The sequence below is a fragment of the Microcaecilia unicolor genome, unplaced genomic scaffold (genome assembly GCF_901765095.1).
Source record: "Microcaecilia unicolor unplaced genomic scaffold, aMicUni1.1, whole genome shotgun sequence".
Lineage (NCBI taxonomy): Eukaryota > Metazoa > Chordata > Amphibia > Gymnophiona > Siphonopidae > Microcaecilia > Microcaecilia unicolor.
Window position 1 is genome coordinate 1,893 of NW_021963894.1, and position 26,547 is coordinate 28,439.

The 26,547-nt window shown below is 42.2% G+C and overlaps 1 pseudogene; it reads right to left on the reverse strand.

The window, feature by feature from the left end:
• Nucleotides 1-1,926: 1,926 nt before the first annotated feature.
• The window catches only part of LOC115459699, a 45,933-nt pseudogene continuing 21,312 nt past the window's right edge, over nt 1,927-26,547 (reverse strand).

The window sequence follows — 26,547 nt, forward strand, 5'->3', positions numbered from 1 at the left end:
TGCATGCATGCATAAATAAATAATAACTAACTAACTAATTAAATAAATAAATAAATAAATAGAGATAGATTTGCAGAAACTGCCCCCATTGTATAAAAATGGATCTTATGTATATTGTTGTGGCTATTCTGAAAACCTGGCTGGCTATGGGATATTCCAGGACTGGCTTAAGAATCACTTTTCTCGATGTTGAGCTCTCAGTGTACCATACAGTGCATGGCAGTGACTTCTGAAGGACATGTGCATGAGATTACTAGGGATGTGCTTTTGTTGGAAACCAAATGTCAATGATATTTGCTATTTTGTTTCCATTCATGTTTAAAGTGAAACAAAGAACACGAATGACTTTCATTCATTTTCATTTTATTTCATATCAGGTGCTGTCCGTACTGCATAAAAACTAAACCACCTAGGCCCTCTTTTGTCCCTCATGCATTGAAGGCCCCCCATCTTACCCCATCTAGATTCTGTAAAGGGAATAAAGGCATCTCTAGTCATTTTTTGTAGTGGACCCTGATCTCTGGAATAAGATCCCCCCCCCCCCCACCACCACCACCACTTTAAGGGAAGAAAGTAACTTGAAGCCTTTTAAAAGATTGCTATAAGCGTATTTGTTTTCATTGGCTTTTCCAGCTGGGAGCATGAAAGATTAGTGATTTTTTTAGTATGCTCTGGATGGATTTTTTTGTGTGTTGTGGACTTTCCTATACTATTGTAGTTCCTTTCTTTTTAACAATTTTTTGTTGTAAACTGCTTTGATATAGTTTTATATAAAGTGGTATATTGAATTCAATAAAACTGTAAACTCTTGACCCATCAGCTCCTTATTCTAACGTAGCACGAGTGACCCAGTGCTGGCACAATTTTCAAAATGGCACTGGCCTCAAGTCACTTGGCACTATTTTGCTACATTGAGACACTGTGACAGGAATGACTAGGGATCTCTCCTACCCCTTTATGGATGTGGATGTAGGGTTACCATATGGCTCCAAAAAAAGGAGGATGGATTGAGCCAGACAGGTTTTACTGCCATTGCTTTCCAAGCAATGGAAGTAAAACCTGGCTGGCTCAATCCATCCTCCTTTTTCTGGAGCCATATGGTAACCCTATGTGGATGAGATAAGTGATTTTGATCTCCGAAGATCAGCCCGCTCGTACCTCACTCTCCATTACCCTGCTTCTCGTGGCCTCAAATATAAGGCCATCTATGGCTCCTCTTTTCCTTATCTCAGCACTCAACTGTGGAACGGGCTGCCTCGGGAGATCAAAATCACTTCAGATCACCCGACCTTTAAGAAACGTCTCAAGACCTTCCTTTTTGGCAGAGCGTTTACCACGAGTCCTGCAGGAGCTGCAGCCTTTTAGCCCACAGCTCACTTTGTGATACCCAATCACCCACCCTCTCTTCCATTCCCTCATCAGACCTCTTTCCCCCCTGTGACCCTGTCCACTGTACTTTGTGCTATTGTTTATGGTTTGTTTATTAACTATTGTATGCCACATTGAGCCTGCCCATGGGCGGGAATATTGTGGGATATAAATGTTGTAATAAAAATAAATAAGATGCTGGAGTAGAAAAGGGGCTTATGGGAATGAGAGCAGCAAGCCTAGGTGGGGGCTTTTAGAAATTTTGGTGACGTGGTTATTTTGTTTCTAGTATTCACTATTTTAAAACAGCACATGCTATATTAAATAAGACACCACCTCCACCCCCCCCCCGAACATGAAAGGAAATGATAAAATCTGACCAACCAAGAAAAGGTAGAGCAACGGAACCTCTTGCAGATGGTGTTCAGAACAAAGTTTATAAAAATTCTTCCAAAACAATGAGGGTGACCCAATCTGACCAACAAAATGATATAGAGAAAGCCTTGCCTAACCCTCCAGAGCCCTGCTGAGGAATGACATCTCAGACCAAATGCTCACCTCCATGAGTACATGCTCCCAGCAGGTTGACAATATTCTCATGGTGGCCTAGGTGACTCATGATCTTCAGCTCCGACATGAGGGCTTCCTTCTCATCTACATGGGCACTTGCTAAAGCAAAGCAGAAAAAAGTCATGTAATTGCAGGTGAGTGAGAACAAATTTGAACAAACACACCTCATGACCACAGGGGCAATTCTCAAGCTGTCCACATTGGAAGAAATCCCACGAGTAAGTTTAACCAATGGACTTCATACCAATTTTCAAAGCAAACGTGGGTACAAAGGTGGTAATTTTATAGCATGGATGCCAACCTTTAAGCACCAAATACACATGTAAATGGCCAGAATACTGGCATATACCTGTGTATGTGTGCACATCTGTACATAAATACCACCGATATTCCATAACTACACACGTATCTTTGATAACACATAGCAACTCTATAAACTGATGCCTAAGCTATGCGCCACTTACATGTTTCAAAGGAGCCATTAATTGGCAGGCACCTATGTGCAGTAGGTGCTATCAGGGGCGTAGCTATGGGGCCACGGGGGCATGGGCCCCGTAGATTTTGGCCCTGGACCCCCCTGCCATGACCCTCTCGACCCCCTTCCCGCCGCCATCGCGTACCTTTGCTGGCGGGGACCCCAACCCCCGCCAGCCGAAGTCCTCTTCACGTCCACACGGCGTTGGTTGCTGAATGATCTGATCAAGTTTCTGTGTGTGCGTCTGACGTCCTGCACGTTGTACATGCAGGACATCAGACGAATGCACAGAAACAGATTCAGACTTGATCAGATCATTCAGAAATGCCGCGCAGCTGAGAAGAGGACTTCGGGGTCACCCGCTAGCAAAGGTACGCAGTGGGAGAGGGTTGGTGGCGGGAAGGGGGGATCAGCAATGCCACGTGGCCGAGAAGAGGACTTCGGCTGGTGGGGGTTGGGGTCCCCCACCAGCAAAGATATGCAGTGGGAGAGGGTTGGTGGCGAGAAGGGGGGAGGTCAAGAGGGTTGCGGTGCTGGAGGTGGAGGATAAAATGTGCCCCCTCACCTCGGGCTCTGGACCCCCCTCCCGTCGAAGTCTGGCTATGCCCTGGGTGCTATTCTAAAGTGGTGTCTAATTGCAAGGGGGGGGATGTGAATATGTGGATGGAGCATGGTTGGGCTATGGGCATGTCTCCCAGTTACACATATAGTTTATAGAATACTTTAAATTACACATCACTTCGCACACTTAGATGTGCCACCTTACACCTGCCATTGACATGGCATAAAAGACACACTAAACATGGGTGCACCAATGCTAACTTACACTAGTATTCCTAATGCAATCTTGGAGCCAAGTTGCTGTTACAGATTGGATCTAAGCACACGGCACTGGGGCATCTAAACTGAGGCGTCAATTTGTAGAACTGCCACCATAGTTTGCATGTAGGTGTTTACATGGGCAGAGTCTGGGTGGATTAAGGGCAGGGCTCATACTTACATGCATATTTTATAACATAGCAACATAGTAGATGATGGCAGTAAAGACCTGTATGGGCCACAGTTTACCCAATAAGGTAAACTTATAGCATAAGGTATGATGTGATACTACATATGTATACTTAATCTTGATTTGTCCTGCCATTTTCAGGGCACAGATCGCAGAAGTCTGCCCAGCACTGGCCTTATTCTCCAACTCCTGAAGCTGCATCTGTCCAGCCATGATCAGAGCACAGACTGTAGAAGTATGCCCAGCACTGGCTTTGCTTCTCAATTACTGGCGTTTTGCCATCTAATCACCACTAAATTTGTTTCATTTTATGCCTTCCATACAGGATTCCTTTGTGTTTATCCCATCCATTTTTGAATTACATTACTGTTTTCATCTCCACCACCTCCGGCAGTAAAGCATTCCAGGCACCTACCACCCTCTCCGTGAAAAAGTACTTCACGTTATTCCTGAGTTGGCCCTCCTGCAATCTAACATCCCTACAACTTACGTTTCAGCATCTTCACGGCTACTTTAAGGACAGATTCTTCCTTCCCAAGACCAAAGGCAGTGGCTTCCAGCACCTTCCCAAATGCACCTGCGCCAATAGTTTTTCCTGTAAATATTCATTAAAGAATATAATACAAAATTAACATGTTAACCGATAGATTGATTCCTTGTATGTCGTGTTTCAATTTAATGAACTGATGTAAGAATTGTTCAGAAATAATGTTGCATATTAACTTTTGATCCCCTCCTTCCTAAAAAGAATACAGTTTTCTTTAGGACAAACAAGATGACAGGAACTTTGCCCACCAGCTGTTAAAGCTGAAAGGCCTTTTGGCAGATTAAGGCAGTTTATGCATTGCTTTCTCATTTGTAAAACTTAAGGCTGAGCTGACAAGAATCTGGTACTACATGAATGGAATGTACAGACTTCCCCAGAGAGATCAGAAACAAAGGAATTAACTGGAAAGCTTGACAGCTCATCACAAAATGGAAATTGAGTAAAGAAGATGGAATCTCTTGCAAATTTACAAATGGTATAAAGAGGAGAACTCTTGGATTAGGATCCAGTCAAGTTACAGCGAGAGAAAATTAACTGTATATGAAACGTAAACAGTTTTGATTGTAACCACAGAAAGGTAATGTATCAAATCCCTTCCCTTTCCCTGATGATCTAATGCCAGAGGTTCAGGGAGGGGCCCCCCTCTTACCAAATGTCAAGTTGGTTCTGGGGAACTCCCATTTCTCATTGTAAGGTAATTGTGTTGGGTCGATTATGATGTAGTTGTTGCCTTCACTTGAATCAATGATTTGCCAGCGGGTTTCATATTTTGGTTTCTGTTGTGACAGAAATTGGACACTGGATCAAATGCTAGGTCATTTTGTCAAGTTCTTGTCAATATTTTAATTTAACAGGGGGAGAATCATCAAGCAGCGTTAGGGCTTAGCACGCATTAAGGTAATTAGTGCATGCTAAACGCCACAAGTCCATACGTATAAAATTGACTTTAGCATTTAGCGTGCACTAATTCCCCTAATGTCTTGATGGCGTGCTAAGCCCTAGCGCTGCTTGACGGATTCCCCCCATATATAGTATCATTTAAAACAATATTTTTAATCTGCAGCTCTTTGTGACTCTGTGCAAGTCACTTACACCTGTGTTTACAAAGGCACGCTATAGGCACGTTAGCATTTTAATGTGCCTTAAATGCTAGCATGCGTCAAACGTTAATGCGCCTATTGGAATGTATTAACGCATTAGCGTTTAACTGCCTTAAATTTAAAGGTCCGTTAAAAACACTAATGCGCCTTAGTAAACATACCCCTTAACCCTCCATTGTCCCAGGTATTAAAAAAAAATTACCTGTATAATACGTAACCACAGAAAGGCGGCATATCAAGTCCTATCCCCTTTCCCTTTTTAGCAGTGGGACCTGCTTTCCATTTTGGAATACTAGCATAACAGATCAGATACGTGCATAAGCGTTGATATTCAAAAGAGTTAAAGATGGCAGGAGAGGCTCCTTCCTGCTTAAACCATGATGAGTGGGCCAGTGGCTGATATATTCAGTGGCTCTTAGTGGGGAAATGCCATTGAATATCGGCTCTAACCACCCAGGTGGAATCCGCGGAGGGGCAGTCCGGGGTGGAGAAAGGAGTAATGCAGGTAAAATGATATTCAGTGTTGGTGTCCACATAGTTAAGTGGCCAAATAGGACTGCAAAAAAGGCTGTTCTAATATTGGTTGCCTAATTTTGGGTCAGCATTGAATATGACTGGCATCACATAACTTCTGGGTTGTTGCTGCTGCTGCCAATACCATCCTTGCTCTGATCCCCCAACTTCTCTCTCCCCCAACAGGTTCAAATCTCCCTTCCAAGCCCCCACCCCCCTGGCAGATTCTGTCTTCCTCCCCCCCCCCAGGACCTTTCCAGGGCCCTTCCATCCCCAGGGTTTACCCATAGGTGATCCCTGGTAGTCTAGTGGGATGGGGTATTAGTGGTCCCCTTCCACACCTGTTCTGTTTGCTCTGGTTTCAAAATGGTGACACTGACCTTTAGTGGTCGTCTCACATTACTCCTGCTAGGAGTCAGCCATCCACATAAAGGCAATTCTAAGCATTTATGAACGTAATCAATGCATAGATATTAGCGCCAATGTTATAGAATTACCTTCTTAATCACTGTAAGACTCGCTCCTGCCTATGCTGGTTCCAATCGCAAAATGACTTCCGGAACTTCTTGTAGAAGTCTCACACAGGCTGCTATGGGAAGTCTCAGCAGCTAGTGTGATGGAGCAGCGGGGTTCATTCCTGCCCCTGAAGAGGCCACTAGACCACCAGAAATTCCTAAGGTAGGTCCGGGGATGGTCTACAGGTGATTGGGTTGGATGGGGGCATGCTGGAGAGTGATCATGGGGGGGAGGGGGAGAGTTTTGGTCTCAGCCAAAAATGTACAGGCATGTTAAGCCAAATCCAAACCTGCTGAAACTGAAATTCAATCAGCCTCTATTCCAGGTTGCCACACTAACCCAGATATTCAATGCCAGAGGCCAAAACATGCTCATCATTGAATATCCAGGGTTAATTCAGACAGTGACTGTGAGGGGCACTTAGTGCCAATTCTATAATGGCTTAAAGACACTTAAACTGTTATAGAATACTAGCACAAAGTCACTTTGGTGTGCCAAACATTACACACACAAACTCATTTCATGTTAATGGCCTAAGTGTGCCAATCAATGCACACAAACGATAGTATTCGCTAAGCTCCTCACGTAACTTTGTGACACACCCATGCTCCGTCCATTTCTGCCCACAGTGATACCTGCTATGTGAATTAGGCACACTGTTTATGGAATAGTGCCTAGTGCTTAAATGTGTAAATGCCAATGATTGTCAGCAACCCTATATGTAGGTGCTATTATTCTATCTATACTTAGATGCCAATTTATAAAATGAGGGGAATAGATTATATTCTTGACTCATGTGGGAAAAGTAGGTATAATCTAGGCCATCTGAGCCGAATGTATAGCTTATAGCACCTATATTTATGGTCTTATATGTATACCTATAGTTTCCATATTTATTAAAAATTTACTATTGCACCCAATACACAGAGACATCTGAGTGGCTTACAATCTAAAGAAAGAAAAACAAAATTATTGGCACTAATTGGCTAGTTATCCAATTACATTGCATGCACAAATTGGCCACATACCCAAATTTGCACACACAATTTTTGGTGACTTTTAGGGGGACAATGCCACTGAATATAGGAATAATTTGAAATATCCAGCGTAGACGTTTTTAATTATTCCCAAGCCATTCTACTGAAAATGACTTAGAGCCCAGTATAGAGTTCATCTGACCCTGGCTGTCTGTTTAGAAATACCTTGTCCAGGAACAAGCCTGGTGTGTGAGAAGCCAAGCAGAGTGATCAGAGACTTACTTGCTTGTATTTGTAAAGCAGTATTAAGAAGAGAAGGAGAACTGAGGCAGTTGCTAGTACAAATCCTGTGAGGGGTGTTAAAGAGCTTGTTTGGGATAAGGCGAACTTGTCCTAGCGAAAAAAAAAAAAACACAACATGAAATCAGAACTAGACATCAGAGATAGCATTAGGCTTCATTATTTTTGATCTGCAGCTGTTTTCAGCCTTTTTTTTCGGATAAAGTGGTGTGGTAGCCATGTTAGTCCACTTTTAAAGGTAATAAATAGAAATAAAAGAAAATAAGGTAATACCTTTTTTATTGGTTTAACAATATGTTTTGATTAGTTTGTGAAGGAAAGCAATGAATAGTCCAATAATAAAAGAACATCAAATTGATAATCTGGTAAAAAAAAGTTCTTCTTTACTTTGCATAAATTGAGGGTAATTAGAGCATCATTCAATCCGGAAAGTTTTAGGACTATTGTTCAGGCAGTTCTCTTACCTTTCTCGTATTATTGTAATTCATTATTGTGCTATAAATAAGCAATGACAGAAGAGATGACATCTTCTACAAAATACTACTACCAGACTGATTTTTAGAATGAGTGAATATAGGGGTCCTTTTACTAAGCCGTGTAAGCGTCTATGCGCACCCAACCCACGCCAAAATGGAGTTACCGCCCGAGTACTGCGTGGCTCTTGCGGTAATTTCATTTTTGGTGCATGTCCCCTACGCATGTCTGAAAAATATTTTTTATTTTCCTGCGCATGTAGCGGACACAAGCCAAGAGGCATCTGATGTGCGTAGGTCATTACCACCCAAATTCATTACCACTAGGTCTATGGCTGGCGGTAAGGTCTCAGACCCAAAAATGGACACGCAGCAATTTTGATTTTGCCACACATCCATTTTTGGCAAAAAAGGCCTTTTTCACAGGTGCGCTGAAAAATGATTCTGAGCGCGTCCAAAACCTGCACCTACACTACCACAGGCCTGTAAAAGAGCCCCTAGTGAGGTTACCTCTCTTCTAATAGAATTCCATTTGTTGAGAATAGAATCTCACATTTATTTTAAAATTGCCTGTATGATTTATAAATGTTTTTATGGATTAAATTCAGGTATGATTGGAGGTCTACTCCTATTTTTAAAAAATAGGTCTGGCTTGAGAAGTTCAAAGACACAATTTCTTGATCTCACCTCTGTTAGAGGATTGAATCAGAAATCATTGTGAGAAGGTTCTTTCTCATTACAGGGCGCAAGAATGAGGAATACTTTACTGGTTGAAATTTGTTTAATTATCTCAATGAATTTGTATCTGTTTCTCTATTCTGATGTAATTCCTTCCAATTAAGAATGTGTTATCTTTTGTAATCCACTTTGAATTGCTGAGATAAAAGTGGAATATAAGCCACAGAATAGAATAAAATGTTATTTTCAAATGTTTCTATTTACGGTCTATTTTTTCTTTTTAACCCTCTAGGGTATTTAAATAAATGGAAAATTCATGTAGCATTTTATATGTTTTATACTTTAAAAGGTTCATCAACTGGGGAAATTGAAATGGCTTCCATGGGATGTTGTGGTCTACAACCCTGAGTAGAGAATCTTTTTTTTAGTCATTTGTACCTATCTATTAAAAAGACCCCCTCCTGCTTTATTCTGTGCAACTCTCTCTCTCTCTCTCTCTTTCTCTCACTCACTCTCGTTGTGTCCTTATTAAACAAGTTTGGGGTAGCAGAGTTCATAGATTCATTGGACTCCAACACCTGAATCGATATCAGGGACTCCTGAATCAGCATAGAGGCAGGGCACTTTCTTCAGGCAGCAGTCATTTGTTGTCATTGCTGTCCTATTTATAAGTGTAATTTTTTTTTTTTTTCATGTGTAAAACCCAAACGTAATACGTGAAACAATTTTTAGAGGTCACACAAGTGCACTAAACGCTAAAGATGCCCATAGGAATGCATTGACGTCTTTAGCATTTAGTGCACGCCTGTTTTTAATGCACACTAAAAACACCAGTGTGCCTTAGTAGAAGACATACTGTAAGTACATAAGTAATGCCACACTGGGAAAAGACCAAGGGTCCATCGAGCCCAGCATCCTGTCCACGACAGCGGCCAATCCAGGCCAAGGGCACCTGGCAAGCTTCCCAAACGTACAAACATTCTATACATGTTATTCCTGGAATTGTGGATTTTTCCCAAGTCCATTTAGTAGTGGTTTATGGACTTGTCCTTTAGGAAACCGTCTAACCCCTTTTTAAACTCTGTCAAGCTAACCGCCTTCACCACGTTCTCCGGCAACGAATTCCAGAGTTTAATTATGCGTTGGGTGAAGAAACCTTTTCTCTGATTTGTTTTAAATTTACTACACTGTAGTTTCATTGCATGCCCCTAGTCCTAGTATTTTTGGAAAGCGTGAGCAGACGCTTCACATCCACCTGTTCCACTCCACTCATTATTTTATATACCTCTATCAGGACAGCTGAACATTTTAATTTGTGAAAAACCACCAAACAAAGTGGGAATTACTTAATTTATAAACTGGATGAGAAAGGTGGATAAACTATATCACAACACACAGAAGATGATTTGAAGTTTGTAGTATTGGACATGTGCAAAGGCAGTGGGTGGGGCGGTAATGTTGCCAAGCATTATGGAGACAAGAACAGTTTTGGATTTTCTCATAGAACACTGATGAACCTGAGGGTCTCAATAGGGAGTGGAGTGGAGTGGTGGACATATTTATAGTAGACTGTTTCTTTTTCAACTCTGTGTTCATTTTTCCAGTACAGGTTTAACCTGTTCTCCTCCGGGGCAGTGACATCTCCAGATTGAAATGGAGCCGTCACTCTTCCGGTTTTCCTTAGCGTCTGTTTTTCAGTTGAAAGCCTTGAACGTGAGGTATGTGTATTCCCTTTAGCCTTTTTAGCTTTATAGTTAGGTGACTTTTTAGGATAGTATTGTTTGTGGTATCAGTAAGTTTGAAGATATATTTGTTTTCAGGGACGTTTTTCACTTAAAGATTTAAAGACCAGTCAGCGGGTGTCTTGAAACAGCTCCGGCAAAACATGGACCATGTCGGTACCCATTTTCACTCTTTAAGTTAAGTGAGGGCTTCATAGAATTTATTGCACTAAAAATTATTTGTGGCACTTGGAGGCATCACTTTAAATAGTAGAGTCGTGCTATGATTATATGTCTGGAGAACTTTGAAGAACTGTGTGTCTGTGATTGTCCTTTGGAAACATAGATAGATAGATAGATAGATAGATAGATAGATAGATAGATAGATAGATAGATAGATAGATAGATAGATAGATAGATAGATATAAGGACATGCTCATATGTTTCCATCTATCTATCTAGGAAAAATTGTTTAAAAGGCTTAATGAAAAGCATTTGACAGCACTGTATATTACATTTGTGCTATACATGGAATTCAGCATTATACATTTTAATTTGTGCCCATGACTTTCTGTTCAGATGGCATCAGGGAGTTTCTTGAATACAGCTTACCAAGAACCACTGGACTGAGTGTCTCTGAGTGGTTTCCCACACTGTTGGAGGCCACACATCCAAAGGTAATATTGTCCTTCACCTCCTTAAGATCGAGTATGCTCTTCACGGTGACCTTTCCATAGGGGACCTCACTCAACACCTGGACATCGGTATCCTCCTTTATCAGCATGTCATCTTGATCACATCTGGAGAAACAAAGAGCAGCATTATGCATTCTTACAGAAAGGATATCCAAAATGAGGCATTACCTGCATACCTTCATCTTCACTAATGAGGTTTATTTTAGAAACAGGAAACCTATTTTTCAGGCTTCTATGCTTTGGTACTCAATCAGAAACCAATATGTACAAAAACACATTAAAAAAAAAACAACATTAAGGAATCTTTATTTAAAGAGGCTTCCTGCTGAATGTTCTTGAATTATAATTTCAGTTTGAATGAATTTGAATAAATGACCCCTTAACCCTCCATTGCCTCAGGTACAAATTTACACCTATGTTTACAAAGCCGCACTACAGGCGTGTTAGCATTTTTAACGCGTGTTAAACGCTAACGCGCATCAAACACTAACACACCTATAAGATGTATTGGCGCTTTAGTGTTTAATGGGCCTTAACTTTATAGGCATATTAAAAACGCTAATGCACCTTAGTAAACATAGCCCATAGATCGTGAGCTCTCCAGGGACAGGGAAATAGTCAGTACACCTAAACGTTCAACTTGAGCTGCTACTGAAAAAGGTGTGAGCAAAATCCAAATAAATAAACTGCTAAAAGGAGAATTCCAGGCACATGGCACTATGTAGCCATGCTGTCTCTGCAGTGAAGGAATGGGTTCCAGATCTTGATGAAAGCAGTGGCCCACCCAAAATTGTGGCATTCTTGCTGTGGCTGGTGGGGATCCCCAAATCTTGCCAGCTGAAGATTTTTTTTCCTTGGGCAGCCCTCGCTCTTCCAAATGTCAGCTAACAGCATTTGCCTTGAGCTGACGCTGAGACCGGCCCTTCTGCACTTGCTCAGTTTTTGCACATACAAAAGCACTGAGCAAGCACGGCCTGCTGACAGCATCATCAGTTTGAGGCAAGTGCTGCTGGCTGCCATTTGGAAGAGTGCTGGCTCCTCGAGAAGGAGGAGGAAATCTTCAGCTGGCAGGGTTTGGGGATCCCCACCAGTTCAAGTATTTAATATTTGGGGTTTGTGGGCAGGGAGGGGTAAAGAGAAGAGCAAACCGGAGGGGGTGGGGGATGAATTCTATGCCCACCACCTTGGGCTCAGGCCCACCCAAAATCGTCCATCTGGCTATGCACCTGGATGAAGAGCACAGTCTATTCTTGTGTAATGCTGTGAACTTAGATATAACTGGACAGTGTTCTTTAGATTTTAAAACCTTGGAATATTTTAGAAGCAATATTCTATGATGCTTGCAATTTTGACTGGATATTTTTGAATGCGCTGTCACTGTTTTTTTGTTTATGAACAGGAAGAGATCTATGTATGGCGGGGAAACAGCACATAAGATGTTGTTTCAGCGGAAACTGATATGGAATGACTTGAAAAGGATCTGGTTGAAGATATCCCAGCCCTGATGCAGCAGATGCAGAATGAAGCCTTTGTCAAGGACTTTATTTGAGATGAGTGAATGTTATACAGTTAAAATCTTTCTATTGTTGATTCACTGTGTTACTATCTTAATTTAAATAATTTTTCTTCAAGGCATGTGTGTTTGTTACACTGAATGGTGTGGAATAAATGTTTAATTACTTATGGTTATATCATACAGCACTAGATTAATTTGCCACAGCGATTGTGGACTGTGTAACTTCTGACGTCTTTTTTTAACATCTTATTTTATGTTTGCTCGGTGTTGTGGAATAGATGAATCCATACTGTGTCACTGTTGTAAACAGCAGTGGAAAGAGTAGTCTAATGGTTAATTCAGTGGGTTGAGAATCAGGGAAATGAGATTTGATTATCACAGTGGCTCCTTGTGACCTTAGGCAAGTCACTTAACCCTCCACTTGCCCCAGATACAAAATTTAGATTATGACCCCACTATGCAATATATAAACTGGGGTATATCACATTTTATATTAATTCGATATACTGCAAATTACAATAGTACCTAAGCAGTTTAAAATAAATATAGAGGGTATGCAAAGGATGACACAAGAAGAAGCTAAGTTACAATAAATTTATATAAGGAAAACTGGGGGAAGATGGGATTAATTAGAACTAAGCAATCAATATGGGAGGAAGGGAGTGAACAAGACACAAGGAGAAAGCTGTACTGAGACTGAGACGATGCAAGCATCCATTAACACAAGTATGATTTAGGTCAGAGGAACAGAGGATGGAAAAGCTTTACCAAAAAAGGCTCAAGATAAGGCTCTATTGAGCAGAAGCCAATCTGCAATTATTATGATCTTTCTAGCGCTTTCGATTTGGTGACCATGAACTATTGTTAACAACGCTGTGTGAAGTCGGAATACAGGGAAGAGTTTTAAGGTGGTTTCATGGTTTCCTAATCATTATTATGCAGTGAAAAAGGAGGGTATGGTATCTAGCAAGTAGAAAGCTTGCTGTGGGACCCCTCAGTGTTCCCTACTGTCCCCCCATTGTTCAATTTTTTCATGTAATCGCTCAGATCACTTCTTGATCAAGCCAAATCGACAAATGTTATATATGCATACCTCCTTGGTATGTAAATCTATCTCTTCAATATTCATTATGGATATCCTGAAAACTTGACTAGTCAGGTATGCCCTGAGACTGAGTTGAGAACCCCCTGGTACACAGGATTATACTTTGAGGCATAAGTATGAATTGTAAAATATCTGCAATGCCTGTGGTTTGTAATGATAAACATTGCTCAGAGAGTGACTCACTTCCCTTAGCTTTAACAGCAAAATGTAACTCTAGGGTACACCACTTCTCAAATCTAACCCATCCATGCTTAAATTTGGATCAAGTTTCAAACAGTGTTGCTTAACTTCCTTCCCTAGGATTACTGTCACTTCTGTTACATGTGCTGTTATTCCTAGTGAAATCACAATGTTTTAAAATCAGCAAACAAGCTGAAAATCACAATTTGGAATCTAAGGATTCCCCCCCCCCCCCCGATATTCAAAAGCATTTAACTGGCCAGGATCGGCTATCTAGCAATATTCAGTGGGGGATATCTGGCTATCTCCCGATGAATATAGCAGTTAGCCAGTTATATAGGTTGATATAACCAGCCATCCTTCTATTTTCAGCCCACTTTAGTGGCTATGTTTGACCGCATGAATATGGGATATCTTTAGCCAGTTTGAACATAACCGGATAAGTCTGAATATCGACTTAGCCGATGATGTTCAAACTGCCCAAAAATAAACTGGATATTCAATACCAGTCACAGGAAATGGCCCGGCATTGAATATCCAGGTTTAACGCTGACCATGGGAGTTAGCCAGGCTAACTCCCATGGCCTGAATATCGGGCCCTTTGACTTCAGAAATGGCTAGCAATTACCAAAGTCTTCAGAGTTGAGTGGATTGCTCAACAGAATGATATATTTTCATTTAGATGCGTAGCTGGGCAATATTTAGAGTTATTTAACTGACAGGAATGGTTCCTGGATGGTTGAATAGAACTTAACTGGTTATCCGCGAATATTCAGTGGGATATACAGTTATCTCCCTTTGAATATTTGTGGTCAGCACATAGCGGCTAACCAGTTATTTTATGCGATATAATTGGCTATCTGTGAATATTCAGTGCTTTGCCAACCAAATTAAGCGGCCAAATCAAGTGGACAAATCAGGCCACCAAATAGCAATAATAGCAATAATCTTAACCAGCCAGCACTGAATATTATCTTAGCCGATTATAGCGGCCATAACCCCCCCCCCCCCCCCCCGAATATTCAATGCCAGTCACTGGAAATGGCCAGGCCTTCAATATCCAGTCTGTTTCCCATGAGTTGAATAGGTCTTTTGCATGGTGCTCTCTATCTTTTGACTTTGCGGGAACCTCACATTTTTAAAATTTAGTATTTAGTTCATGCCTTTTCAATAATAGCTCAAGATGCAGTACATTCAGGTACACTAGGCATATCCCCACCCCATCTCCAGAAGTCTTATGATCTAATTGTGTGTCTGAGGCAATGGAGGGCTAAGTGACTTGCCAGTGTTCAAAAGGAGCTGCAGCACAATTTGAATCCTGACCTCCCTGATTCTCAGGCACTGCTCTAACCACTAAGCTGCTACTCTACTCCATATGTAAGCAATATATTATAACTGGGATATTTATTTATAATAGACCCCTGTGTTCTTCCCAACAAGCTCTTCTTCATCTCCCTCCTCCCTCTGTTATAAGACTCAATATCACCCGAGCCACGGCTTTCGCTTAAGCTGGGCCTAAACTTTGGAACACTTTACCCCCTCATCTGAAAACTGAATCCTCACACTTTACCTTCAAAAAGCTTTTGAAATCTTGGCTTTTCAGTCAGGCATTTCCTTCATGATTCAGGGACTATACTCTCAGGGGGCCAATATGCAGAACGTTGGGAATTAGACCGGCTAACTCCCACAGTCGGTACTGATCACGGATATTCAATGCCGGGCCATTTCTGGTTCAAAGATAACCAGCTAAGTTGATAGTCATACTTAGCCGAATATCTTTAAACTGGCCAAAGATATCCCGCGTTTTCATGCAGCCAAATATGGCCACTAACCTGGCTTTGAAATAGGTAGGTAACCAGTTATACTGAGCAATATAACAGTCTATCTACTAGCTGCTAACCAAGGATATTCAGCAAAGATAGCTGGTTAAGCACTATTTAACTGGCCAGCAGCCATTCTGGCCAGTTAAATAGTGCTGAATTTTGGGCAGTCACTTCTTAACAATCCTCTTTTTTCTTTTCTCTCTCTTTTTTCTTCTGTTTCTCTTACCTACAGCTCATCTTGAGCTTTTTATTGTTAACCGCCTAGCTGCCACATGGTGATTGGAGGTATATCTAATTAAAGGAAATAAAATATAAATGGGTTCTTTTACCTATCCACCTGTCCAGGACACTGATACCATCTTATTCTTGCAGCAGGGTAGCCTGAGGCTTTGCAGTGAATCTCATGAGAGGAGTTGAAGCTCATAGAGACAATAGGAAGCTCTGAAATAAACAGGAACAGACACAGCTCTGTTTGAGAAAATCAGAAACAATTCCTATTCGTATCTAGCTCTGTGGTCATGTATACAGATCAGGGGCGTAGCCAGACAGCAGATTTTGGGTGGGCCTAGGCAAGAAGTGAGTGGGCACCAAGTGTTCTCCCCCTCTCCCCTCAAAAAAAAAATCTCAGCTGGCGGGAAAATGCTTCTCTCCACCTTGGCAGTCTGCAGCAGGCATGAACTGAAAACTGAGCAGTGTTTTTGTTACCATCAGGGGGAAGTCTTCAGCTGGCGGAGCTTGGGATCCTCACCAGCTACTGTTGGGTGGGCCTGAGCCCTAAATGGGTGGACCCCAGCCCACCCAGGCCCACTGATACAGATTTCCAAAATCAAACATCTCAAGACAGAACATAACGTAACATAACATGTTATGTAAAGTCTAGGCAAGTCCAGAAGTAGGGGTGAACCAAAACGACTTTCACAGCCTGGTGGGTAGTATATAACTCTTTATTAGGCACCACTCTTATAGCAGACCCAACATGGGGCCATGTTTCGACGGTAAACACCCATCTGCCTCAGGGGTCACACACTAAAGAAGAGGAAAATTAGGTATGAGTCATTGCAGGATTGAAGTAGTGAAATACTAAACCAGTGGCGTAGCCAGACCTGAGATTTTGGGTGGGCCCAGAGCTAATATGGGTGGGCACGCACTGTCTATATAAGTATGAGTAGTGTCTCTTGGGATCCTACAAAATAATGCCTAAGAATTCACTTGATGATGGATTTCTAAGTAGTCTGCCCAACAGCTGCCCGGCATCAATATAACCACATACATACTTAATGGAAAAATTGATATTTTTAAATATAATTACATTATCCCACAATCTCTCCACTGCAAAATGCTATACACAAACTTGTGCAAAAACACACTCATATCTTTAAAACCATAACAGCACTAATTCCAAGGACAGGATGAGCTACAACCTTATGCTTGAAAAGGCAGAACTGTAATTACACTAGGCTCTAAAACCAATACACTACCTCGTGAAAAAAAGAAAAACAAAAAGGGCTGCGAATACTACATGCTAGCAGAATACTGCACCTTGATCACACTTGAAAAACACATGACACAACAGACATGACACAAGGAACTAGAAATCAAAAAATATGAAGGCAAAATACTGAACTGGAAAGTTAACTCAAGAGGTCAGACTCAGCATGCAGCAATATCAGAAAAATTTAAACTTACATGCAAATATCACAGATGCACATTTCCAAAAGATGACATATTCAAATTAATAAATTCTGAATAAAATACTTTTTTCTACCTTTGTTGTCTGATCTATTCGCTTTGGTCCCAGTGTCTTCTGTTTTACGCAGTGTCTTCTTTCCATTTGATATTTTTTCACTCACCATGTCCACCATACTCCTGTGTCCTTATGCGTCCTGTCTACCATCTGTAGCCCTGTCCCTATCCTTCCTCGAGTTTCAGTATCTGCCCTCAACGTGTTCCAAACCAGCCCTTAAACTCAGCAGTTTTCCCTCCATCCATATCCAGCATTTCTCCTCACTCCCCTCCATCCATGTGCATCTACTTCCACTGTCTTCCCTTCCCTCCATCCATGTCCAGCATTTCTTCTCTCTCCCTTCCCTTCCATGTGCATCTCCTTCCTTTGTCTTTCCTTACCTCCATCCTTGTCCAACATTTCTCCTCTCTTCCCTGCCCTCCACTCCATCCATGTCCAGCATTTCTCCTCTCTTCCATCCCCTATCCATGTGCACCTCCTTCCTGACTTCTCTCCCCTCCCTCCATCCATTCGTCCAGCAACTCTCCATTCTCCCCTGCCCTCTCCGCCAGCCATCCATCTCCAGCAAATTTCCTCTCTCCCCTTTCCGCTCCATCCATTCATGTCCAGCAATTTTCTTCTTTCCCCTGCCCTCTGCTCCATGTCCAGCAACTCTCCATTCTCCCCTGCCCTCTCCTCCAGCCATGCATCTCCAGCAAATTTCCACTCTCCCCTTTCCGCTCCATCCATTCATGTCCAGCAATTTTCTTCTTTCCCCTGCCCTCCGCTCCATGTCCAGCAACTCTCCATTCTCCCCTGCCCTCTCCTCCAGCCATCCATCTCCAGCAAATTTCCTCTCTCCCCTTTCCGCTCCATCCATTCATGTCCAGCAATTTTCTTCTTTCCCCTGCCCTCGCTCCATGTCCAGCAACTCTCCATTCTCCGTTGCCCTCTCCTCCAGCCATGCATCTCCAGCAAATTTCCACTCTCCCCTTTCCGCTCCATCCATTCTGTCCAGCAATTTTCTTCTTTCCCCTGCCCTCCGCTCCATGTCCAGCAACTCTCCATTCTCCCCTGCCCTCTCCTCCAGCCATGCATCTCCAGCAAATTTCCTCTCCCCTTTTCCCTCCATCCATCCCTGTTGTCCAGCAATTCTCCCTCTCCCCTGCCCATCCTGTTTCTGTCCATCCCCTTCCCCTTCTATCCAGCGTGTCCCCCCTCCCCCTTCATAGCATCTCCAAGGCAAGCCAATTTCCGTTCCAGTCTACTCCCGAAGTCGCAGCGACGAACGGGCAGGCAGCGCTGCGGTAGTAAAAGCAGCAAGGAGACTGGTTTGACTCTCCGTCCTTCACTTCCCTCCCTCTGCGTCCCGCCTTCCTCTGACGTCATTTCCTTTCGGGCGGGACGCAGAAGGAGGGAAGTGAAGGATGGAGAGTCGAACCAGTCTCCTTGTTGCTTTTACTACCGCAGCGCTGCCTGCCTGTTCATCGTTGCGACTTCGGGTAAAAGTCACCGTTCCAGTCATTGTCACTTGGGCGAGCCTGATCCAAGATTGGGTGGGCCTGGGCCCACCCAGGCCCACCCATAGCTACGCCCCTGTACTAAACCAAGAGCCCTTTTTACCAAGCTGAGGCAAAAGGGCGCTTGTGCTGGCATCGGCACGTGATTTTCACGTGTTTACCGCAGCAGGTAAAAGGGAAGTCTCTCTTTCCCGCAGGAAATGGCAGTGTGGCAAGTAAAGCACTTGCTGCGTAGCCATTTCGGGGGGGAGCCTTACTGACACCCATTGAGGTGGCAGTAAGGGCTCCCGCAGTAACCCAGAGGTAACCAGGCAGCGCGTGGCACTGCTCGATTACCGACGGGTACTTATTTATTTTTGTAGCTCCGGATATGAAGGTGCGCTAGGGGTGGGAAGTACCACTGGGCTGCTGTGGTAGCCCGATAGTACTTCCTGTTTAGCAAGCAGTAAGCCCACGTTGGGCTTACCGCTGCTTAGTAAAAGGAGCCCCTATACTGCTAAAATGCTAAGGTATGTACAAAGACGCCATCAAGCCCGCCAAATTCAAAAAATTATGTCATATCCAGGCCCATAATGTAACATAACATAGCTGAGATAATATTTAATCACCGCTCTGACCTCATGTGCAATTTTCTTTAAATTAGTCCCCTTATTTTCTAACTCCTCTTACTCTCTTACCTATCTATATGTTCTGTCTTTGCTTATACCCTACACTGTCTATTAAAATGTTCTATTATGTATTGTGTTGACATTGCAAGTAGTAAACCATGCCATACTTTGTATTGTTATTTGAATATTTTTACTGCTGTAATTCTCTATTGCTTATGTTTGAGTTATTCTTCCTGAACACCACCTTGAGTGAATTCCTTCAAAAAAGCAGTAAATAAATCCTAATAAATAAATAAATAAATAAATAAATTTGTAACAGAGCATACACATGAAAATATAGGGGTTGATATTTGAAGCTATTTAATCAGCCAGAAACAGCTCCTGGTTGGTGAATTCACTTGTTTGGGGCTATATGCTCATGTGTAGTTGGCATTTGACAGGTAAGTCCAGCTGAATATCACCAGAGACTGCTAAACTCAAAGCCAGCTGTTTTGTGGGTGGTCCAGGGGTAGAGCCGGCACTTATGCCTTTAAGTGCCGATATTCGGCGCTTAACACCTAAATTTAGCGGTCAAATAAAACTGCATAAAATTCAGTCCTATCTTTAAGCGGTGTTGCTTATGCGGTTAAGTGCTGAATATCTCCAATTCAGACCTATTAGTTGTGGGTCTGAATCAGAGATATTGAAGGGGGTCTTTTACTAAGATGCGCTAGCATTTTTGGTGCACACTAAATGCTAGAGACGCCCATAGGAATATAATGGGTGTCTCTATCGTTAGCGCGTGCTAAAAGGTCTTTTTTGCGGGTGCACCTTAGTAAAAGGACCCCTAAATGTTCAGCTGGTGGTGGTCAGCGATTTTTTAGTGCTGATAGCTTTACATCCAGATATTCAATGTTGGGCCATGTCCAGTCACCAGCACTGTATACCTGTGTGTGTGGCCAGCTGATGCTTATCTTGGTATGAGCCAATATTTAGCTCTTAACCAGATAAGGTAAACCGGACAAAGATAGGATTGCTTTTTATCCGGTTAAGGGCTGAATATTGGCATGTTAGCAGATATGTGGCGACACTGTCTCCAGACCACTGACAAAATACCTGTTTTCCATTTTTGTAGTTAGAGGGGATATTCAACGGCACTATTGGGGTAACGTAACTGCCATTGAATATCCCCAGAAAGGCAGCTGAGTGTCACTTAACCAGTTAGGAGCCTCTCCTACCCAGTTAAATGGTTTTGAACGTTGGGTCCTATGGGGGAGATTCTATATCAGGTGCCTAAAAAATTGGCATTGAAATCAGTGCCGACTCAGTATATTCTAAAATCAGCACCTAGATTTAGGCACCAATTATAAAATACACTGAGTTGATATCTCAGCGCCTAAACCTACGTGCATCCATTCACACCAAGGAAAACATAGCATAAGTCCTGGCATGTACATTTATGTGCACTGGGCCATATTCTATAACTGCTCACGTAAATTTCAGAACGCCCACAAAAAGGCCCATTTCCCCGGCCATAACCACACCCCCTTTTGCGTGCACACGTTAGAAGTTCAGTGCACTTCATTACAGAATACGCTTAGTGAGTTGTGTGCGTAAATTCTAATCAATGCCAATTAATGCTCATTATTGCTTGTTAAGTGCTGTTATCAGTGCTCATTATCTTGTTAAGCTTATTAAGCTACATGCATTGTTAGAATCCACCTGGATTTTGATGTGAATGTCTAAGCGTGCTAGAATCTGGGGATATATAAACGAACATCATCTGGTTGATATTCAAATTGATCTAACTGGCCAGAAATGGTCACTGACTGGTTAAATCACTTGTTCATGGCTATCCACTAATTTTCAGCAGCACTTAGATAGTTATCTCTGCTGAAAATTAGTGGTTAGTGCCTAAGTGAACACCTGCTATTTTGGGGGCATTCTGGAGGCAGAACTAAACTGGTCAGGTAACCCATAAATGGACCACATAAAACTAGTGCTATCTTTATGCGGCAACCCACAGCCGATTACGTTCCGAATATCGACCATGTGTTATCCGGTGCCGCATAAATTGGATATTCATGTTGAAGCTGGACGTGGCCTGGCATTGAATATCTGGAATAACACCGATGGTGGTCAGCAAAATGCTCACTGCTGCTGGTTGCATATTTATCTTCATATGCAATGAGTGGTTACGGAACTCATATAACAGAAAGGAAAACTCATCCTCCTTCCATAGTACTTAGCAAGAGGTCACTAACTGGTTGATATTTAATACCTACTAGACCTGATGTTAATTTAATCTGAGGCTATTATTTACAAACAGGAAGCTAAATCGCAAGGGATATACAAGGTGCCTTGTACATATGGGATAATTGTCAGTGCAGAAGGGAAAAATAGGAGATACACTACTTCCCAGGAGAAGCGATCAAAGGAGAGCAGAGAGTTCCTAAACAATAGAAAAGTGCATGCAATGGCAAGTTTTTTCCTTCCTCTGCTGGCAGAAAGGCATGTCTTCTAAGTGTTTTGGTGGGAAAAGACAAAGAAACACTATCTCAAAGCATGGCAGTGGCTGTGAGGCTAGAGGGAGACAGGGTATGTGTGGTCACTGCTGGTGTGTGTGAGTGTTATGGAGTGCATGTTTGTATCTGTGGGAGTATAGATGAGTATTGTGGGGATACCTCAGTATGTGTGTCAACCTGTGTAGTAACCAGTGTGTGTTTCTGACTCTAAATATTCTCTCCCTTTGCTCTCTCCACACTCACTTCCTCAACCTCCCATCTATCCTTGTGCTGTTCCCCTCCCATTCCCCCTCCTTCCCCTGCACTCCCTCTCTCTCCATACTATCATTCCATTCCTCCTTCCTGCCATTCATTCAGACTCTATCACTCCACTTTCCTTTCTACTTTCTCTTTTTTTTGCTCTTACCCTTCCATCCCTTCTCCCTCGAACTAACCTTTCTATTCTCCCTTCCCTTCCCCTTCCTCCTTGTTACTCTCCTCCTCCTAGCATTTAGCTTCAATCCCTGCCTTTCCCCTTACACTCAGTTCTTCCCCCTTTTCCTTACACTTTCTTCTATAACTCCTTTTCCATCCCTCTCTTCACCTCTCTTCCCTGCTATACTCTAGCTTTCATGCTTCCCTCCCTCTTGAACCTAATTCTTCTTGCATTGCCCTTCCACTTCCTTCCCCTGAATTTTCTCCTCCTTGTATTCCCTTCTCTCTTATCTTTTCCAGCATTTCCTGCTCCCCTTTTCCTCTTCCCAGTTCCCACCACCTTATTCTACTAGGTCTAGTCTTCCCCTACAGCTGGGGCTTGGGTTTCCAGCAGCAGCCCCCTGGGCCTTTATCACTACTGCTGCTTCACTTTTTTTCACTGTACTGGGGACTGGGTCACTGTCACCAGCCACAGCCGAGACCTTTCTTCGCCGTAGCTGTGGCCATTTTTCACAACATCCAATGCTTCACTTCTTTCTCTACCCCTGGAGATTGCAGCCCCAGTAGCAGGCTGGTAATGGTGCTGCCTCAGGACTTAAACATAAATTTGTTTCAGTAGGACAATATCTTTTGCATCCCCACATGTCTTTATCTAGCGAGGCCTGGACTTGCCTGCTACCCTGATCAATTCTATTTTGGGCAATCTCCTTCTGTTTTTATGCACACACACTAAATTTGTCTGTGCAAGCAACAAACATCATCAAACTAGAACACACCCTCAACAAAAATAAAAATGGAAGCAGCCCACATCCTTTGCTATCCTGCTCAAAGAGTCAAATTTTGCATTTTTTCTGAAACCCCAAGTATAGCTCAGGTTTTTGAAGGTCTTTTGGGAGGAAGTTCAATAGGGGTGGGACCACATGAACATGCTTTTCTCATGGTGTCCCCACAGGGTCACTTCCTTGGACTTGGACTACATAACAAGAGATCTTGATTAAGTGAGAGAGTTCTAGAGCACAATACTGTAGTGCGTCAACTTCAAGATTCAAAAAACATAGCCAACTAGAAAGCTACAGCAACCAATGAAGTTCTTCTGATTCAGCAGAAATCAGGTCCCTGAGCATAAGTTCCTGCAGGACCATGGTGCAATATTCTGTATTAACTCTAAACATCCTCAACTGCTGCTTGGGCAGGACAATGCACAAATAATTGCAGTAATCTAATTGGGCCATGATAGTGGTCTGCCAACCTCAAATGTAAAAAAATATTTTGAGAAAAAGGTGCAGAATACAGGCTGAGTCAGATGATAACATGAGGCCTTTACAGCATACAAAATATGGTTACTGTGATCAGTTCATAACTAGAAAAGCTTAGGAAAGAATGAGTTTAATTGATCTGTGCTTCTTTGGGCTTCCACTCAATGAGTAATGCTAGATATGTGGGTCTTTGTTAATTACCAACTGTTGTAAGAGGGTTTATTTTTAGAACAAATTTTAACATCAGACAGACATACTGTATTTGGCAGGGTTTAGAAAGAAGTGGTTCAAGATAGTTTAATTAATACCGCCACTATCCTCACAATGGTCCTCCAGGTTAGTCCATCCCTTAAAATTATGCAACTTTTATTTGCAATCCTGGTGCGCTTCACCCTGACAAAAGACTTACGGTGCAGGAAGACATTAAAGTAAATTGAAGCATTGGTTTCAGAGTTTGCAACATAAAGAGTGTACGATCCACTTTCAGTATCCTTCAGTCGACTCGAAGGAGGTGCACTCATATCTGAAAGGAAGGGAAATGAAATAAGAAGTTCCATCTAGAATTGAAGAAGTCTATTTTCCAGGAAATGTATGCACGAGTCCACAGTCCACTTGTATACAAGGATCCAAAGGAAAAACTCACGTCTTTCAGAATCCTCATGTCCCTCCTGACATGTCTGAAAATCTGAGTGGATAGGACCACAAATGAGTGGGTTATAAAAAGAACATAAGAATAGGCTACTGGCAGCATTTGAATAGCAGCACCTGCTACTCGGATAAATGCGGTTGAGATAGTACCAGGGTGGTGTAGGGGTAGAGTCAGGGGTGCAGACACAATTGATCCAGATAGCAGCAATTTTCAGCCCCATTATCCAGATAATCTCACCGATAACTTAGGACAAAAAAAAACTGTGATAAGAACTATCCGGATAAGCTATCTGGAACAGGGGCTAAATATTGTAACTATCGGACAGTACTGGCCACCTCACCGTTCCATCTAGATATTTAGACTATGGACCAGATTCAGTAAATGGCGCCCAAAGTTAGGTGCTGTTAAGTTCTGCACTAAATGCCAGTTTCTATAAAGGTTGCTTAGCGCTAAGTAACCTTTATAGAATAGCACTAAGTACAGATTCCTGCACTCAAGTTTGACGCAAGGCTTATGTCTGCTGAAATCTGGTGTGAATCCTCGTGCCCAACTGATGGCAGTTAGGCATGTTAAATCCAGTATTCTATACATTCTTTTTCATTGGGTAGTGGACAACCATTTCAGACAGGACAATTTACCCAGGTAATTCCTAATTGTCTGGGTATGGTATTCTCAGAGTTTGGTATAAGAAAAATTGTAGCATTGTGTTGGAATCTAGGGCATTCTTTTGACGAATTCACTGATCCAACCTAAATTCTCTCCTCAGCCCTTCACCCAACCATTCCATTTCCTTTGGGGGCAAAGGTTCAATTTTCACAGTGTTACCAAATAAGAAATTTGGTCCCCGTCTTCAGTTACATTGTATATGTTAACTAACCTTTGAAACTTTAACTCCTTTCCCTGATTCTCCCCAAACTCTTCCATGTCTTGTCCGACTGTTCTGATTAACTTGTAAGCTCCACAGAGCAACGACAATCTCTCATGTGATTTGTACACTTTGTAGCTCCATAAATATGTTAGAAGTAGTAGTAGTAGTAGTAATGAGTTTGAAAAACTTCCTCTAAGGGAGGAAGTTAGCAATGTAGGCTACTGTTAAGTAAGGTTATTTTAGCATAAGTTGGGTTTTATGCAATGAGGACCCTTTGCTAAAATAAACCGATTTATGGTAAAACAACCCAATTTAACAGTAGCCCAAGTGTATTGTATGGGAATGGACTCTATGTCGATGTAGTCCTTATGGTAAAGTCCTAACCATATGGTTAAGCCTATGGCACAATAGCTGTAACTCATCTGAAGCCATCCATAGGTCCTTTCAATAAGGATTTTCCCTGTAGGACACCAAGAGGGCAATCAAATGCTTCCTATGTGCAAGTAGGACGTTTAGCAATGCTTAAAGACTAAAAGGACCTCAGAGCACTTCATTAATCAGTGATATCTCATACAATTTATTTTATTTAAATTAAAAGCCAGGATTCCAACCAATGAAATGGTACCTGTTGTCAAGACCTGTCATCACTGTCTTATGCTCAGATATATTGTTATCCACCATTAGATTTTTATGTCTCCAGCTCCAGTCAAGAGGTCTGGGGTATGCATCAATAAGTACTCTCAGTGTCAAGCCTTCTCCCACCTTCACCTCCTGGGTTTGGTTTTGTAGTGCGTAGAGATGTATATAACCTTGATCTGAAGGACATAAAAGAAATAGATCATGAGTAGTTGTTTTTTGAAGTGAACACCTAGAACGTAAAGAACTTTGATGAGTTCAGATCTTCTCTTTCTATCAGACTAGTCAAACTTGTAAAAGTTACACTAGTTCAGCCATTATACTATCAAGAATTTCAGTGACCTCCTTCTGGAGAATTCTGGGATTCTGGGTTAATGGTATGCAGAAATTTTAGAAGACATGCATAGAATACAGGAGCTGAAGGTACATAAGTACATAAGTAATGCCACACTGGAAAAAGACCAAGGGTCCATCGAGCCCAGCATCCTATCCACGACAGCGGCCAATCCAGGTCAAGGGCACCTGGCAAGCTTCCCAAACGTACAAACATTCTATACATGTATTCCTGGAATTGTGGATTTCTCCCAAGTACATTTAGTAGCGGTTTATGGACTTGTCCTTCAGGAAACTGTCTAACCCCTTTTTAAACTCTGCCGAGCTAACCACCTTCACCACGTTCTCTGGCAATGAATTCCAGAGTTTATTACGCGTTGGGTGAAGAAACTTATTCTCCGATTGGTTTTAAATTTACTGCACTGTAGTTTCATTGCATGCCCCCTAGTCCTAGTATTTTTGGAAAGCGT